Source organism: Venturia canescens, chromosome 3 (assembly GCF_019457755.1).
Source record: "Venturia canescens isolate UGA chromosome 3, ASM1945775v1, whole genome shotgun sequence".
Taxonomy (NCBI): Eukaryota; Metazoa; Arthropoda; class Insecta; order Hymenoptera; family Ichneumonidae; genus Venturia; species Venturia canescens.
In genome coordinates this window covers 22,265,828-22,279,947 of record NC_057423.1, presented here as the reverse complement: position 1 = coordinate 22,279,947, position 14,120 = coordinate 22,265,828, and the positions used below count along the sequence as shown (strand labels likewise).

Below are 14,120 nucleotides of genomic sequence, written 5' to 3'. Positions count from 1 at the left end.
TTATAATAAATTAGTCTTAAATTGATCGCGTGTGCCCGAAAAATCAATTAGAAGTGCTACGACCACAAATACCGTATAATGGGTTTTTTTCTGTTTCACTATATGGTGGAGTGTGATTTCTATCATCGAGATGTATCGATGCCGTGAGATCGAAGTGTCTCGGTTCATAGAAAAAAAAAAACAATATCCCTGAAACTACCGATTGACCGAAGAAAACAACGATTGTATGATTTCTTCGAGGATCTCTTTATTTTGTATGTGTTTCTTTGCGGACCTAATTTTTTCTTAATGTCTCATACATGTTCGATCGAATCCCGATACCTTTATTATAAATACGGAATTCATGCAATAAAAGTTAACTTTTCCCATACACGTCTTGACTTTATTCTGATATCTGCATGGAAATCTGTCATTACAACCCGATTCTAAAACCACTACATGATTCATTCTTCGTTTGGATTTCTGCAACTGAAATTCATGAAATATAAATCATGTTTTCATGTCCATCGTAATCGGAGCGGGGTACCAAAATCTACTTATTGGAATAAGTGAACGGAGCTGTCATTCGCAGTACCAATTTCCTCATCGATGAGCATGTAACATTCTCATTAAATGCTCCAAAATGCTGCGAGCACTACAAGACGTGTATATGCTCTTATGACGTACTCTAGCCTATGAATCGATCGTGATTCTCAGGATCTGTTTCGACCGTATATTTCAATGTCATATTTTACTTTATAAAAAAAAAAACAGTTTTGTTGAATGAACCTCTATGAAATGGTGGTTTCAAGGACTTTTCCTCCTTTAAATTTCACATGGTCAAGTTACAATGCGATTTACACATGTTTTATATGTTCAGTCCAGAAGTCCTCGAAGGCACCATTTTATATAAAGAAACAGGTCCTTGAAACTATCACTACATTTACATAAATGTACAGTACCGAAATTATAGATTTTCGAAATAAATATGAGTATATATTGTTTAGGAATTGGGTTTTACATCTTTCTATACAATAAAAAGTGGGCGTTACAAAAGGTCCCTGAAACTGCCAATTCATAAATATATACATTTATTAGACTGGGCCAAAAAAATCAATAATTTTTTTTCCAAAAAACATATCGAGAATATTATTCAGAATGACGAAAAAAAAATTGGTCAAAGTTAGAGCTCTTAATATTAATTTTTATTGTGTTATCCTTTTCTTTCGTGAATTGTTTCTAAACATAGATTTATTTCAATGAATAATTCGTTGAATGTAAATAAAATCCAATAAATTTTTTAAAACTTTTATGAAATAAGAATGTCTAATCTAATGTATTTTTGTCATATTTCCTTACATTTAGTTTGCCCGTGCCCTCCAGTCCATTTTTCCACGTTTTTAGCTTACAGTTTATCCATACCAATTTCTGTTCATTCTGTGGACTATACGTGTGTTGTGTATTTCTATTTCCTCTCATTGAGTTCATCAAAATAGTTTAAAGATTTATGACAAAAACTCGTGTTCAGTCTGATTGGTTGTTTATACACCTGAGTTTGAAAAAAATCTTTTTACCAGGTATTCACATGCATAGATATTCACTTGTATTGTTACATGATGAATTTGGAAATTTATTTCAATGAGTCATTGGGTACTTTGTTCCTCGTGGTATCAAAATTTGTAACTTGGTAATGCAATGGACACCTCATTAAACAACATGATTAAGCGACAAATATATTGAGTATTTCCGCACCATGTTTGCGAGTGGCATTATGGCGAATTCTGCCGTACAATATTGTTTTTTTTATGATTGATTTTTTATTGAATGAATAGTGATGGGCCGAACAAGTACTTTTAACACATATTTAAACATAATTTGTATCGATCCAATCGACGTCGAATTTTGTGAATAATACCAGAGGATCCTGAAAGTCTGAGAAGAATAGATTTTCTTATAAGTCTCTGCCACCATAGAGCAAGAAATGACTAGCTTTCATGTGATTTTTTTGGATTTAAAAGCTTCTTAGAAGAATTTAATAATGTCAAAATTTGGAGTTACTAATAAAATACTTGTCCACCGATTGATATCATAAATTTTAGTGCTGCACGTAATTCAAGTGGTAACTTTTTTCAATTAATTAAAATGTACTTGGCCTCGAATTGATATAATAAATTTTAATGCTGCCCGTAAATTAGATGGAATTTTTTTCAATTGATTTAGCCGTTCGAATCAAATAAGAAGAATCAGGCATCGGATTCCAATATAATTTCAAGTGCGATTTTTCGGTTTTTTATTTTTTACTTGTTATTTGATTTTTTTGACACTTTAAGGAGGGTGGCTACGTTCGTCAAATTGATAAGAAATTGATCAAATTTGGTGATAATGTTCTTCAACATCAAGTGCGAAGACACAATTTTTTTCAAAATTTTCTTCTGCTTAGTTATCGAGTAATTACGCATTAAAGCAGATTTCTTATGCCCGGAATGTATACCTATATATATGGAAACGCTATGCTTATACACGTGAACTTTGGTGATCAATTACTCGATAACTGTACAGAAGAAAAATCTTAAAAAATTTGTATTGTCAAATTTAACTCTAAAGAATATGTTCACCAAATTTTATTAAATTCTTATCATTTTGAAATTTTTAATGTATTTTACATGGTTTAGCATGGCAACATTGTATCGTCCCTAGCCACCCTCCTTAAAAAATAGATACAGATTAGTTTTTGTTTTAATATAATGTTTTTTACGATTTGTGAATTTTTTTTCGAATTGTTCTGTATTTTTTTTACAATAAAAAAAAAAATTTTTTTTTTAAGTTTTTTTTATGAATGGAATTATCAGCAAACGAGGGACCATCAATGTACTTGTCCCAACTTTTTGTTGCCTAGGTAATATTATCCACTAATACACAGATTGTGCGGTATTTTCAACGTGAACGTTATTATTTTAACGAAATGAGAAAAACATCATTTCAAAAAATTTCATTTATTCCAGCATATATGACAGAGTATTCCTCGATAGATCGACTAATGTTTCAATTTCGCATTCCACACTCTGATGATTTTTGTTCTTGGGTTCATTAATGGCGAGTTACATGAGATAGAATAGAATTTTTCACTATTACGACTTTATTGAAAATGTTGAAATTCTTATCTTCTAAAAGTTAATTTTGTTTTCAATGTTTCAAAACAAATAGGTTAGCAAATTAGGTAATTGTGTTGAATCACGGCTCCACTTCAAAAAGGGTACAAATTTTTTTTTATCATTTCCTAACACTACTGAATGGTAACCCATGCAATATTAAGGAGGCTCATGACTTTTATTCCCTTAAAAAAACTAAATTACAATTAGTAGCAATATTTAAGTTTGCAAATCACGGCTCCACCTCAAAAAGGATCCAATTTTTTTTATCATTTCCTAGCACTAGTAGAATGTTCTGATCGCAGAGTATAGAGTTTTTATTTTTATTTTTTGAACTTAACACGATTGTTATTAGCTCAGTTTAATTTCAGAGAAAAAAGACGTGATATAAAATCCCAAAAATTCCTCTACGAAAAGACGGTTGGGACAAATACATTAATGATCCCTGGTTTCGTGATCTAATCACGAAAATAAAAAAAAAAATCCATAAAAATAATTATGAAACCAACTGTAAATAATTTCAACACCGCAATTCGACAAAAATTTCACCAAAACACGATATCAAAAAAAAAAAATACAAATCTGTTTTTATTTTTTTAAGTGAAAAAAATTCAAATAAAACGTGAGAAATAAAAAACCGAAAAATCGCGCTTGTAAAAATTTTAGAAACTGATACTCCATTTTATTTATCTTATTTTAACAGCTAAATCAATTGAGAAAAATTCCATCTAAGTTACGTGCAACATTAAAGTTTATGATATCAGTTGGAGACCTAGTATTTTATGGTAATTCAGAATATTCATTCCTACGGGTACCATTAGGAATTTGTGAAAGTTCTTATGAATCAAAATAGTTACCATTTGAGTTACGTGCAGCACTAAAATTTATTATCTCAATCAGAGGACAACTATTTGATTAATAATTCCGAGTTTCAACATTATGAAATTGTTCGAGAAGCATTTGAATCTAAAAAAAGGTATAGTAATTTGTTACTCGATGGTGGCAGAGACTTGGAAGAAAATTGATTCTTTTCAGACTTTCAGGGTCCCCTGGTATTATTCACAATATTCGACGTCGATTTTAGATCGGTACAAATCATGTTTAAATATGTGTTCTAAATAAAAATAAATGACCTGAATTAAGTGGCATTCTGATAATTATAGTCAGAGGTATACATTTCAAGCAAAAAGCGTCGACTCCGGAATGGGTGGAGATAACGAGCTAAAAATTTAACTGAAGACTTCTTTTAACATGTATAAAAACATATTAAAAATTTTTTTAAATCGAAGAGTGTCACCGTCACAACGTCGTTGAATTGACATGGAATGACCCTGTGTATGAGTGGGAATGTTCCTCCGCCCCCCTTCCTCCATGGATTTTGAATCACTCTTGCGTGGATACTGATGGAGATCGGACGTGGAAAGCTAAAACTGTTCTTTTATACTTATTTAAAATAACCATAACCCCAGCGCCCATGAAAATGGAAAACGGCAGAAAAATACAGTTCCATAAAAAATCCCACCCTTTTGTTGCTACGACGAACGTTATTTTATTCAGCCTTTACGATTTCATTTTAATCAATGCATAGCAGTTTTTTTTTTTATTTAAAAAAATCCAAGCCCGAAACGGACAAGTTAAAATGTTTTCGTGCCCAAATTTCCGTACCAAAAAACGTCGTCGTATCCGAATGTTCTCGTGCCCAAACATTTCGCGCCACATATAGGAACACTAAAACAATCGCACCAGAACAGTAGCGCCAAAACGTAACGCATCCTTGTATTTTCGAAAAGTTGTTTTTCGAGAAATTGAGTTTTCAGGAAAGTGAATTTTCGGGACAATATTTTCGGGGAATTGATTTTTCAGAAAATTATTTTTGGAAAATTGTTTATTGGGCAATGGCTTTTCGGGAAATTTTCTGCAATGCTCTTTTCTCACCTCATTTGTATCACTATTGCATCTCACTCCCGTATGCATGACTATAGGATTGACGGAATCCGGTTCATCTGCGTCGAAATCCATTGAAAAATGCACTCGATTCATGTGATTCATTTCTCTTATATTCATAAATGCGATTTTCCGAACTTTTCACACACTTTCACCACTTGATGGGATTTATTCAATATTTTGAGGGTGTATTGGACAATGTGACCCGGATTTAAATCGAGCGCGTTGAATACATACATAGTATCGGCTGTAGTCAAATTGTACAGACCACTTTTTTGTGTGACGATCCAATAGAGTAAAAAATGTGCAGAATGAAAAAGAATTTCAAATCCTACAGAAAGGTGGTCCACTACATTCTCTGAATTGTTTACTCATCTTAGTTCGACAAAATAAATTCGACGTTTTTTAGAGCGCACCAGAAATCAATGAAAACAATCGTTCGACGAAGTCGTACCAATAAATATTAATAATTCTGTAATCCCGATTCTTAAGAATTTGAATGAAAAACCTTCAGAACGCAAATGGAGAAAAAACTTCAAACGCCACACGTGCACATGATGTTTGATATTAGACCTCTGAAGCATCCAACTCCACTGCAAAATAGCAACACTTGAAAATTGTTATTGCGATTAGGGTAATTGACCACCGTTCTAATTTCAAAGGATATGAATTCATGAAAAAATACGATTTTTTTTTCTGTGAATTCTCCATTAATAATAATTCGATCGGGACATTTTCAGGTCGATTCTTCCTGTGGAGCGGAGTGGAAAAAATATGTTTTTCACCGTACATGCGCCGAAAGTACTTTCCGAAACCGGAAGGTTGAATTTTCGGTGCATGTGTAATGTGTATTGAAAAATAGTGAAAAATAGTATGCACTCCACGGGAGTGAAATTAGATTGCCTGAAACCGCGTGCTTGTGCCCGCGGTTTGAAGTAGTCTACTTCCTCTCCCTAGGTGCGTAATATACTATTTTTCTCTAATTAAAGAATAAAGTTCGAAATTGGAATTAAAAACACCACTCACACAGTAATAAACGAGAATCTGTAGTACTAACCTAATCGCTACCGCGATTTTGGATCATTCTCTACATTAAACGACAAAAGAACGTTATTTTCACTAAATAAAAAGTAAAATTCGGAAATCTGAGTTTAAAACATCACTAACACAGTAGTGGATGCACTATGGAAATCAAAAAAAAAAGCATTGGGAACTCTCACATCACGATCATGATATAGCAGTCGGAAAAAAATATATAGGTATACAGGACATATTACGATATCTCTAGGAATAACCTTACCATCCATCATTATGTAGCATATAGAAATGTCAAACAGAAGAGGAATATATAGGGAAACATTAAAGTGATGCAAAAAAATCGATATTTTTTTTGTCTCGGAGCTCCAACAAAAATGGTTAGTACATCGAAAAAAACTAATCTCGAAAAATTTCCGATTTAAAAAAAACATTTAGACAGTGCTTAAGGAGTTTCGGTACAGAAGTCTAAATATTAAGAAAATACTGATCAAATTTGGTGATAATGTTCTTCAACATCAAGTGCGAAAACGCAAATTTTTTCAGCATTTTCTTCTCCTTAGTTATCGAGTAATTACGCATTAAAGCAGATTTCTTATGCCCGGAATGTATACCCGTATATATGGAAACGCTATGCTTATACACGTGAACTTTAGTGATCAATTACTCGATAACTGTGTAGAAGAAAAATCTTAAAAAATTTGTATTGTCAAATTTGGCACTAAAGAATATGTTCACCAAATTTTATAAAATTTTGAACTTTTGGAAATTTTTTATGTTTCTAACATGGTTTAGCATGGCAACATTGTATCGCCTGTACCGAAACTCCTTAAGCAACTTTTTGATATTTTCCTATTTTTTCTGAAAAATCGCGAAGCAAACATTTTTTTTGCTCTCATAGCAATATGTATTACTACTCCATGGAATCATAAAACTAATAAAATTTAGTCACTTACAAACGAATTTAAAGGCTACCTCGCATAATTGATTTCTTTCTTTCCTGTATATTTAGCTATTAATTATGAGATTAAGGATGTATAAGCACTATGCTCCATTTCAGATGACACTAATTTTTTTGTATATCAAGAGACTCGGTAGAGTCTCGGGACAAGTACATTGACAGCCCTGTCGTCTGCTGGCCTGAGGCTCTCACCGAGACTATACTTTCTCTGAATAAAACGATTCGCGGTGGTGGGGGTAAAACTGGCATGTGATTTTCTTTAATTGCGAAGCTTATGTACGCTTATGTATGAGTTATGTACAATTTAAAAATTGAACTTTCAGCTAATTAAGAAGTTCTCTGTCGAATGAGCCCAAAATCAGCATGATCGGTGTCGTGATTGCTGAGAAAAAAATTTGCAAGGGCTTAAGATTATGCAAAAGTTACTAACGCATTCAGGATTTTACGTATCTGTATACGCGTACTCCAACGGCTACAAACACAGGCCCCTTGGCCCCCATGATCACCAATCCCTGGTGAGAGAAATTTTGTTGCAACCAATGAAGGGTGAGAGAAATTTTGGGCCAATGACAATCAATAAAAAGAGCAAGGAAGTTTGGCGGAAAGCTAAGGAGCTCGAGAGCTCGAAAGCACTCGAAAGTCACCAGTCGAAGTTTCACGTCATGTTGACATTTGGGGTTATGATGTTATGAAGTGCATGCGGGAAAATAAAAATAATTTTCGCGTCATCTAACGAAGTGCATATTAATATTTATTTTGATAAAACTTGTGGTACATTAAACCGGTATAAAAGCGGCCGCGTAAATGTAGACTGTGATCTGTGTGTGAAAATAAAAAATATAAAAAAATGCGCGATGCATATGTCAACGAAACTTTTCGAGATTTCATTATTTCGTTATTTCTTTTCTAACGTTATGAGCCAAAAATCATATCCTGGTCCGCAACACGCATTGCTCCATGCTCTTGAGTTTCTAATGGATAAAACATAATTGAAAACAAGGGGAAAAATCACCAAAGTCCAAATACAGACCCGTGACGAAATATTTCCAGTTCAATTTTAACGAAATTTAGGTCATTTTTCGTGGAAATCAACGTTATAAACCTAATATCACATCTCGGCGTCCAACCCGCTTTGCAACGTGCTCTTGGGTTTCCTATAAGGATAACATATTGGAATACAAGGAAAAAAATCGTCAAAGTCCAAGGATAGACCTGTGACAAAATATTTCCAGTACAATTTTGACGAAATTTAGGTCTTTTTCGTGAAAACCAACGTTATAAGCCGAAAATCATAAATAATTCATAGAAAGTTAAACTAAAATCCTATAGTCATCTGAACATAAATAAAGAACTTTTGAGAAAAAAGACGTGATATCAAACCATAAACTTCCCCTAGGAAAAAAAAGGTTGGGACAAGTACATTGTTGGTTCCTCGTTTGCTGATAATTCCATCCATAAAAAAAAAATATTTAAAAAATTTTATTTTTAAATTGTAAAAAAAATCATTTAAAAAAAAATACAGAACAATTCGAAATAAATTTCCCAAATCTTGAAAAAACAGTATATTAAAGAAATCAATTCGAAAAAAAATTCACAAATTTTGAATAAACATTATCTGTAAAAAAAACTAATCTGTATCTATTTATTAAAGTGTTAAAAGAATCAAATAACAAGTAAAAAATGAAAAACTGAAAAATTGCGCTTGAAATCATTTTGGAAACCGATGCCTCATTCTTCTTATTTGATTCGAACAGCTAAATCAATTGAAAAAAATTCCATCTAATTTACGTGCAGCATTAAAATTTATTATATCAATTCGAGGCCAAGTATTTTCTAATGAAATGAAAAAAGTTACCACTTGAGTTACGTGCAGCACTAAAATTTATGATATCGATTCTTCTCAGACTTTCAGAATCCTCTGGTATTATTCACAAAATTCGACGTCCATTGGATCGATACAAATTATGTTTGAATATGTTGAATACATTGTAAAATTAGAATATCTTGAGTGTTCCCAAAACTAATAAACATCAAACATGTGCACGAAAAAAGTGTTGCACTTATTGTGCAAGAACGGGGGATCGTCAATGTACTTATCCTAACTTTTTCCTCGAGAGAGGATTTTGGAGGTTTTTCATTCGTTTGGAACTAAATTAAAGTATGATATATCTACTTTCCATTGAAATCTAATTTCAATGTCATTTAATCAAGTTATGTCTCATATAATTCGATTTCTCTATTGATATAATGGACATGTGAAAAGTATCGAATATAAGTTTATTATGCATTCATTAAGTAGTGAGTTGGATAACCTGTTCCGTAAATTAACGAATGGTCAAAATAGTTTTTCTAACGAGATTAGATGATCCTGTTTATTGCATTTTCTCCCATGATCGAATTGAGACTAATATATATCTAGACCGGCATTTAAAAAAAATAAAGAAATGGACCCAACGTTCAACAAAAATGAAAGCACCGAAATCACATAACAACATTTGTTACTGAAATGCGAAGTTTTTCGTCCCTTTCATTATGCATCCATCAACCTATTGATAATCAATCGACTATGATCATCTAAATTTGCGTTGATAAAATAAAAAACTACAAATATTGATGTCCATAAGAATAATTAGCCTCATAACATATTTTTACTGTTATGCAATGAAATTGATGTGTATTTTATTTGAATAGAAAGTATTTGTCGAACTGAACAGAAAGGACTGAAATTGGACTTATCCAAAAACATAAAGAATATAATGACTACCAAATCTGCGTGTTTTAGCACACAAATTCACAATTTACCACTGCCTTAACTTTTTATGTTTCCTTTCGAAATTAAAAATGAACTAGATTGATTTGATTTCAACCTCGTTGAAAAAGCGTTAGCGCGATTTTTTACAGAAAATATATAAGAAAATGGTCAATATTGTATGGAATTCGCCTATTAAGACTTTCCAAAAAGGGTATGAAACAAATTTCACCCGGGGAGTACCTAAGACGATACGAAAAACGTAAGAGCGCGTACGAGGCGGCCAGACCGTTCAACACACTTGTACTGAGGAACAAGTTTCCTCAAAGTTTTATCTGTGGTGGTGATACACGTTTTCGACGATGCACATACCCCGACATACATATAGATATACACGCATACACGTTTAACGCGGTCCCCCACGAGGGCCAAAGAGATCGAGACTCGGCAGTCGACGGATGAGTGAACGTCAAAAAAAAAGTAACGTAACCAGAAACATTGAGCGAAGTAAGAGAAAGGAGCAACATCGTCCGACAAGAATTTAAGCAGAGAACGCGCTTACCTCGCTAAGAATCCGGCCACTGGAACTCGGTCTTCTTGTCGTATATAGTGCGGTCTGCTTTAAGAATAAAACGACAGGATTTTACATGAATTTATAGCAGAAACATACTAAGTAATTACAAACAACTTATGTGGACAGGAAAAATATTAAGAAAACAGTCATGATAAACGGATTATTTTTCACGACAAGGTGCACACACAACTACTTATAGATAGAAAACTACATTTCTACAAATGCAAATCTAGAGTCGCGGCAGCGACTCTGAGACAAGTACATTTATAAGATATGACGAGTTGCTGCCAGAGACTCTTTACCGGAGCGATAGCGTTTCCAATTGTTTTCGAAAATTTTCAAAATTTGTTTCTTCAATAATTAATTAACTATATCATTTCGGAGAATATTATACGTTGACATATTTTTTATTATTTTTTTTCTTTCGATTGCGACCTCATCGAACTCTGTAGGTTGACGCGTTGAAGAGATATTAATTATTTATTTTTTAATTGCATCAAAAAATGGGTCGGATTTTCGCACACATTTTTGATGTTTATTTGTTTTATATCTAGTGACAAATCTGGTGCCATAATACATTTTATATACCGATATATTTTTTTTCTGGTGCCATAATACCAATATATACCTGTATATTTTCGTGTCGTATGACGTATGGTGTGTTGTTTATGCTGATAGATGATGAGGTTATAAAGATCGCGATTTGACAGTTCACCGATATCCCGGTCGGTAGTACAAGTATATACCTATATATTTCCGTTATGATATGACGTATGGTGTGTTATTTCAATGCTAACTAAATGAGGTTATAAAGATCGCGAATGTTACAATTCATCGAAACTGTTCCAATTTTTTCCGGTTCTGTAGAAAATAAATAAAAGCAGTACAATGTTTTAGTGAAAGTGGTGAGAAAAAAGTGAAGAAGAAAGAGATAAAGACCGAGGAATCCAAGAGTGTTGTGTAACGGAAAAAAAACCGAAAATTGTCAACAACGTTCGGATTGATGGTAAAAATATTTAGAAAGGTTAGATTTTTTCTATATATATCTTGAGATGTAGTCCGGATTCTGAAACATTAGAAATAAAAATCCATGCCTTCGCTCTTTCTCATCAGCTCTCTCTCTGATTGTATCATCAGACTTGTCGATGTTTGTTATTGCAGAATATCTAAAGACGCGGCATCGTCTTGTAATAAAATAACCCAAAACAGGAATGACGAAAAAGAGCCAGGGACTACAAAAATATAGAAAGGCAGTATAATCGCATTGTCTGTAAACGTATAACAGACTATTCGAAAGTGCTTGATTACAAAATTTCTATTGGCAAATCGAAACTGAGGCAATCAGTATTTTTTTGCATTGGTGGAAATTTTTTCATCAAAAGGACTAAATTGATAATCACGGAAAGTTTTCACTTCAATTCCAACAAAGTAAAATTTAAGTTCGAAATAAAATATGTCCGCGTGTGTGTATATGTGTGTATTAGGGTGGTAAAATAGCTAGAAAATTTTTGAAAAAAATCACACATATTCTTTAGAAGATTCTCAATACTTTTTGTTCTGGAACATTTCTTTGTTATGTCAAGACTTTCGAGAAAAAAAATCATACAGATTTTCATCATGCTGTTTTGCAAAAGCCGCCATTATGCAAAAACTGAGTAAGAAAAAAGTGTTTATAACCAGTGTTCTGGACTCGTCAGACCTTAAGAACATCTTTGCTGGCGATAATATGGTTATTTGAGAGCAGCAACAGTAAGGGAAATCGCTTTGAAAAAAAAAATGTTAGAAAATCTTGACTTTTCAATTAAAAACGAATAAATAATGAAGATTTTGATTTAATTTTACAAAATAAATGCAAGATTCTGAAAGAGCACTCTCAAAAACCCCCTATATCAGATTTTGTTCTTTAATTAAAACTGCGTACTTGAAATTGTGTGTCCAAAATTGTCGTTTTGCGCATTAATGGGTTCTTATAGTGATGCTATACAACATTTTAAGGGTAGGAGTTTTGAAAATTTTTTTCGTGTAGCAACATGCTTGTAAAACAATTTATGGAAATTTCAAGATTTTCCAAATGTATTGAGGCCCACAGTATAATCGTGATCACAAACGCAGAAAAATTCCATGTATTATGAACAGAAAACTTCAACCCCCATGGTCGAGGGTTGAGCATTGTTCTACAAATCTGACAAAATTACAGCATTACTTTTTATGTATTTCGAACCAATTTAGGGGGCGAAAAGGGTAAAATAAATTTGATCCCAAATAACTACCACCCTAGTGGGTATTAAAATACCAAAAACAACTTGCATGCATAATAAAACGATTTTTATTTTCAAAAAAACTGATTCGGCTTGAGAAGGTCACCCCCCATGGCAGCCGCATTTTTTGGGGTTTCCTCGATTTTTTGCGACGAGAAAAAAACACAGAATTAAAATTTAAAGAGTTTATTCATTGGTATTTCAACTTTATGATAGAATTTTTTAACTCTGATGTCTCGAGTTAATTCCGTGTAAAATTAATCCACAGGATCCCATATGCTTCTCCATGGTGTCCACGATTCCCGGGGGTTCCGTTTATCTGCGGTCAAAAAACCGAGGAGCGTTTTGATTTGTAAAGCAGTGGGCTATTGCCTGAACTAAAATCATACAGAAATATCGAAATTGAAGGATTATTGAGCTATGCAACATTTTGAAAAATTGAAATAAGGTTTTTCTAAACGGAAAAATCCTTCAATGTTTAATATTTCTGTATAATTTTAATTCAGGTGATAACCACTGCTTTACTAATCCAAACGCTCCTTGGTTTTTTGATCTCAGATAAACCGATCCCCTAGAATCGTGGAGACTATGAAGAAACATATGGGTTCCTGTGGAGTAGCTTTACACCGAATCTACCAGAGATATCAGAGTTAAAAAAATCTACCATCGAGTTGAAATACCATTGAATAAACCCTTTAAATTTCAAAAGTCTATGTTTTTTTTCTTTGCCGCAAGAAAATTGCGAAGAAACCCTACAAAATTCGGCCGCCATGCGGGGTGACCCCCTATGTTGGATTTAATTATTCCAATCGATCAATATCGCGTTATCTTGAAAAAAGATTCGAGTGCCTTAGTCATTGAAATCCTGTCGTTATTTAACGACATCGAAATTTATTATTCCTTGTAATTTTTTGAATAAATTAGCCGTAATTTGATTAAAAAATTTTTGTTTCCTTTTTTTTGATATCTCTTTCAATGAGACAGGGAATAATTTTAATTAAAAAATTTTTCAATAAATGTCTTTTCGCAAGTACACTCTGATGGGTGATAATATGATCATTACATCTGAACGGTAGTCTCAGTGAATAAACCCTACATATGTTACTCATACATGTAGTGTGCATTTCTTGGTACGAACAAAAAATGAATTAATAATAACAGAATGTCATCTATATTGTGCCCTAATATGAAAAATTTGATTTTCCAATATCCTGTAAAATTTTTTCAAGTTCACAGTGCACAAAAAGTAGTCAAATCAAACCATAAGTAACAGCACGAGTGCTGTTAAAAAATTGGAGACAAGTACATTTATGTTTGATGTCACCTGGACAGTAGTCTCAGTGAAACCCTATGAGACACTCATGTAGTTCAAAACACAAATGCACGATGATTTATAAGAAGAAGTTGTTCGATCTGTTCTCTCGAAACTTGCTTTAAATGAGCAATTCATTACTAAAGGATATAAAAAAAA

General features: G+C 32.9%; 1 protein-coding gene across 10 annotated transcripts in view; it reads right to left on the bottom strand.

The window, feature by feature from the left end:
• Positions 1-10,136, bottom strand: part of LOC122407486 (estradiol 17-beta-dehydrogenase 11-like) — a 574,026-nt gene extending 563,890 nt beyond the window's left edge. For 2 of the 10 annotated variants that reach the window (XM_043413730.1, XM_043413740.1), the window contains exon 1: positions 9,833-10,048. The gene's annotated coding sequence lies outside the window, so the exon portion shown is untranslated. The other 8 variants (XM_043413732.1, XM_043413733.1, XM_043413735.1 and 5 more) reach the window with 8 other exon arrangements.
• Positions 10,137-14,120: the final 3,984 nt, after the last annotated feature.